Raw genomic sequence first — 6,073 nt, forward strand, 5'->3', positions numbered from 1 at the left:
CATGCTGATTGACTAGGTAATCCGGTATCTCTCAGTGAATGGACACAGAAAAAAGAAACTATTTTTGTAGTATAATTGACAAACCTGGGAAAATATGGTGTGTTTTTTCATTGAATAAGCATTTCACAAAAGGGTACATTTTTAAAATAATATTGCAGTAGAGCTGAAATAGTGGTAGTAATGGTACATTATTTTCTGAAAAAATACACAGCCTGTGTTGCCATGTAATATTCTATTACCATACAAGTTTTGGTCCACCAATGTGGTGCAATCTACACCGAAAAATGAAATTTCACATAGTACACCATCAAACCCTTCACATACACAATCATTCATACTGTTTTGACACACTAATTAGTACAGACTTAGGCTGCTTGTTGTGTAAAGTGCTACATCTCACGGTATACACAGTAAATTAAACTATTTTTAAGGCTACACAAGTAGTTTTCCAAATTCGCCAGGTTGAGAAAGCTACACACAGCTAGACAGAATTTTTTTTGAACATAGAATGCCTTTATTGACACATATACATATACAGATGTACAGTACAACAAAATTCTTTTTTTTTGCATATCACAGCTTGTTTGATAGCTGGGGTCAAAGTGCAGGGTCAGCCATTGTACGGCGGCCCTGGAGCAGAGCAGGCCTTGCTCAAGGGCCCAACAGTGGCTGCATGGCAGAGCTGGGATTCGAACTCTCAACCTTTCAGTTGATAGCCTAAAGGCTCTACCCATTGTCCCTAACATGTTACTGTTGTTGAAAACCTACAGAATACTGGTATTCTGTAGGTTGGTGACTGGGAACTGAAATTTTTACATCACAGCTGCTGTGTCCCAAAGCACATACTAGTGAACTGTTGACTAATACATTTTACTTAATAAAGCGAAAATAAAAATATTGTAGCGTCGCACTAGGGGCCCGGCACAGGCTTTACCCAGAAAGCCTTGCGGCAGTGGTGTCTAAGCTCACCGTAGCCGTGTATCCCGTTGTTGGGAGTGGGGTGGCTGCGGTGAGGGTTGGGTAAGTAGCTTATATGTTTGTCTGTTGTATGAATGTATGTGTGTATGAATGGGTGTCTGTCCCTAAACCATTAAATGAACTGCCAAAGGCAGCTCACTTGCGGCTCTGACGCTCTCCTTCCTGCTCGCCGGCGCCACATTGGTGTCAGAAGTGGGATCGTGGTGTTTGGGTGGTTCTGATGGTTCGGTGGGCCAATATGCCCGGTCTGTCCGATTGCGCTAGTCCAGGTACTGCTGCGGGGGCACAGCCAGGCGCAGCAGTGGGTACAACGGCGGCTCGGCAGTGTAATGGGGTGCGGTTCGGCCGCGGAACCACCCAGTGAACGCTGGTGAGTTGATCACCGGGTCGGTTGACCATAGGAAGGGGGGCAATGTAGCGTCGCACTAGGAGCCCGGCACAGGCTTTACCCAGAAAGCCTTGCGGCAGTGGTGTCTAAGCTCACCGCAGCCGTGTATCCCGTTGTTGGGAGTAGGGTGGCTGCGGTGAGGGTTGGGTAAGTAGCTTATATGTTTGTCTGTTGTATGAATGTATGTGTGTATGAATGGGTGTCTGTCCCTAAACCATTAAATGAACTGCCAAAGGCAGCTCACTTGCGGCTCTGACGCTCTCCTTCCTACTCGCCGGCGCCACAATATTATAGCCACCCTTTCTATTGTAACTAAGGCAACAGGAGTACTTTAAAAATTAGTACTGGTAAAAATGAACAGTAATATAAATACACATATAGAGCTACATTTCTCTGACTGTGTCATCGTTTAAAAAGCTACAGAAGGAAAAGGTCTCAGTGTAGTTATATAATTCCTGAGCAATAAAAAGCACCAAATCCAAAAATTCCTTCAAAGAGCCCCAACAACAAATCATTGGTAAGAAAATTAGGAAGAACTAAAAAGAAAATGCACTTCTGAGACCTGTGTCACAGTTTGCTTATTAATACTTGTTGCTAAATTAAACTGTTATGAAGAAAAAGTATCTTGTCTGATTTATTACATGACAAAACCTTGACATTTTAACAGGGTGTGTGTAGACTTTTATATCCACCTTATTAATATATATATGCAAACAAAACTTAATACTGTCTTTAGTGATGTGTCCCAATACACATACTAGTGTACTAACAGTATGTGAAATATCATACTAGTAATTGATTCTTGTTTTACACACTATTTAGAAAAGTAATGTGCTGTATGGCTATATAAAGTCGTATATCTCACTGGATAAGCAAAACAATTAGTGTTTTTACAGTTAAACTGATTTTAGAAGAAATTTCTGAAGTAACCAGGGTTACAGTGGACTTTATAAATAACGCTAGTTTCCGAAAATTAAAAGGTTAAGTTTAGTTAACTGAATTACTGTATAAAGTTTAACACACTGCTTATTCTCGGGTAATTCTCTCGTCATGTGCAGTATTACATAAAACAATTATACGGTTGTTGTGTAATTAACATGTATGCAAATAACTAACGGTGATGCTAACTGGCTAAGCTAGCTACAGTTAAAACGGCCTTTCATAGCTAAGCTAACATTATCGATCCGCTACTCGGAACAAAGGCTTTTAGCTCTGTGGCTATAGCTAACCGGCTATAACAACATGGCAGTGCAACTGAAAAAAGCTGTAGGGAGTTAATGGCGCTGATAATAATTGTAAACAAAACAGTGTATCGTTGCAGGATTATAAAGATGCTCCATGATAATGAGGCCGTAACGAAGCCTCGCAATGTAAGTAGACTTGCCTCTATTCCGAGTTGTCAATCAGTCACTGTTTGGTTTGTCGCATCTTCAATGTGTGAAAATAGAAGTTGTACGGATTTTAGCTTATTCAAAATAAAAGTCTCAGTACATAGCCTGGGGTCCTTGGAATCTTTCAAAAGATGAGTTTTGCGCTTCGTTCACCGCGAGGTTCGGTTCATATTGCCGCTAACTATGGGGTTTAAGCGCAAATGATAAGCGGCAAACCTGCTTTCTGCTGGCTGTGCTACTGAGTGACTGACAGTGACTCACTGACTACACATTACTGACTGATAGTATTGATTACATGAGGGAAATATTATCCATAAATAAAGATATTATGATTATTTATTCATTCACTGTCTATTTCATTACCATTTTATCCTGGTCAGGGTCGCTGTGGGTGCAATTCACTGAGCAAAAGGTAGGCAGCCCTGTACAGGTCGCCAGTTCATCTCAAGGCAAACACACATGTTTTACACTCTTTGGTTACATTCATGACAGGAACGGTAGTTACTCATCACACAAGGTTCATCAGTTCACAAGGTTATATCAAACAGAGTCATGGACAGTTTTTGTATCTTCAATTGACCTCACTTGCATGTCTTTGGACTATGGGAGGAAACCGGAGCACCCGGAGGAAACCCACGCAGACACGGGGAGAACATGCAAACTCCACACAGAGATGACCCCGGACCGCCCCACCTGGGGAACGAACCCAGAACCTTCTTGCTGTGAGGCGACAGTGCTACCCACTTAGCCACCGTGCCGGCCCCAGGCAATTTAGTATAGTCGACTCTTGACGATACATTTTATATAAAAAGAAGGAAATTTATTATGGTGTATAGTACAGAACACATACTGTGCTGGAAGGTGGTGTGTTTTATGTACTGTACAGTACTACTGTGTATTGTTGTTTATTATTGTTTATTACAGGAATGTCTATTCTATAATTTAAGATTTAAGGTAAAATATACTTGTATTTATAACAAAATAATAATAATAATAATTGGGGGGGGGGGGGTTGGGAGGTCTGGCACGGATGAATTCTATTTACATGATTTCTTATGGGGAAAAATAGGTTTAACTAATGAACATTTTGTCAAGGGTCCACTGTATCTCCAATTAACCAAACTGTGGGAGGCAACCGCAGCACCCAAAGGAAACCCATGCAGACATGGGAAAAACATGCAAACTCCACACAGCAAGGACTCGCCTTCACCTTCACGGATCGAACCCAGTACCTTCTTGCTGCGAGGCGACAGTGCTACCCACCGAGCCACCATGCCGTCCAGATGTTATAATTAATACAATGTAAATTCAAACTCCATTTCATCTTTTCTTTTTCCTGTTTACATTTACATTTTCAGCATTTAGCAGACGTTTTTATCCAAAGCGACTTACGGCTGTAACAGTATATTGTCTAAGCAATTAAGGGTTAAGGGCCTTGCTCAAGGGCCCAACAGTCGCAACCTGGCAGTGGTGGGGGTTGAACCAGCGACCTTTTGATTACAAGTCCAGTACCTCAACCACTAGGCTACAACTGCCCTGTTAAAATTTAAACTTCATTTGTAATTATTTATTTAATTTCTTTATTATTTTTTCACATAAGCACAAGTAATTTGAAATTTAAATTTAAAATGAATTTAAAACAGCTATTGGTCATTTAATTTTTTACATCATCCTGATATTTCATGGCCATATTTAAAATGGGAATGCTAACATGGATAGAAAACCCAAGCTTCACTTTGGCTTTGCCTTAAAACATGCACAATAAATGTCAAAATCAAAATGCAATATTTGTGTTATTTTTTATAGCAATAGGCTGCATATCTGAAAATATAAATGGAAAATTGATGAATCAATAGCAAAATGAAGTTTGCAATTTAGTTTGAGGCGCAGACATGCTTTAACCTTTTCCTATATTGCGACCAGCCTCGCTGGCCCAAACCAAAATGTCATTGCAATCTTTTGGGCCAGCACAAGCACTCCCTATATATTTATCTATAGGCCATTGCTGCTGGCCGACACCGATCAGTAATCAGAAAGTGTGTCCTTCCTGTAGCTATTTATAGACTGTCTTTTGGTAATTAATAGGATTTCTGTGGGCAGGCCTAACATCTTTATTAGTTGGATAAAAGTTAAGTGTCAAAAAAGAAAAGCAGACATGAACAGATGTGCTATCACCTTGTGATTTACTTTTCGTTTCCCACTTTGCTTTCTCGTTTTTTAAGTGCACTAGCATATACTGTATATATTAACAGTGTTAATTAACAGTGGGTGGGGCTAAATATATGCCATCCTTCCCTAAAGCAGATAATAATAATAATAATAAGTTCAACTTATATAGCGCCTTTCACCAAGCTCAAGGTCGCTGTACAGTATAAAAAGTGAAAACAAACGACAACACGCAAAACAAGACAAAACAAAAACAAAACAAAAACAATTCAACAGTGTGTAAGGATAGGTTAGAGATATAAGTTCAAGAAGTAGAATGAAAATGTTGTGAGAAGAGATGAGTTTTTAGAGACACCTTGAAAGCAGAAAGAGAAGAAATAGAGCGAAGAGTCGAGGGCAGAGAGTTCCAGAGTGTTGGGGCGGCAACGCTGAAGGACCTGCCACCCATAGTGGACATCCTAAATCTAGGAACAGAGAGCTGATTTTTGTCTGATGACCTTAGATAAGTCTTCATTGCGTCTATGACAACTTCCAACCCTGACTGACCTCATGTGGGATGGTTTGCCATGGTCCCTGACTCCAAGCTTAAGTGTTCTACCACTTCACATACATTTTGGCAAACAACAGTGTTCACCTCCATGTTTTATATAATCTTCATTCTGGCAATTCATCAATCCTATTCATTATTTAATTTGCAATTTCTAGCAATAGGTTCACCATACTGCTATAATCTGCCTTGAGTGGATTTTGCAGGCAGTTCCATACCTTTGTTTATTTGAAGCTAATCTGTTTATGTGAAGAGAAAGACACTTAAATACAAATATTATTGAAGGTGACAGTGGTGTAATACTACTTTCTTCTTTAACTTGAGAAACAAACAGAAAACACACTGTACCTGCATACTGCTGAAACATCTACATGCAGAGACTAATTATAAAAAGTTAGTCAAAGTATTTGCCCATTTCTAATTTCCTTTGTTTAAGCATATTTGTCATACTCATATATTTCAGATAATCAAACTATTTCCCCATTGGCAACAAAATCAATCGCTCAACCAAATTCAATTAAAAAGTGGGTTTAATTTCACTAGCCACACCCAGGCATGGTTACAGCCAGGCCTGTTCAATATAAACGTCACTTAAAACATGGC

Source organism: Trichomycterus rosablanca, chromosome 4 (genome assembly GCF_030014385.1).
Source record: "Trichomycterus rosablanca isolate fTriRos1 chromosome 4, fTriRos1.hap1, whole genome shotgun sequence".
Lineage (NCBI taxonomy): Eukaryota > Metazoa > Chordata > Actinopteri > Siluriformes > Trichomycteridae > Trichomycterus > Trichomycterus rosablanca.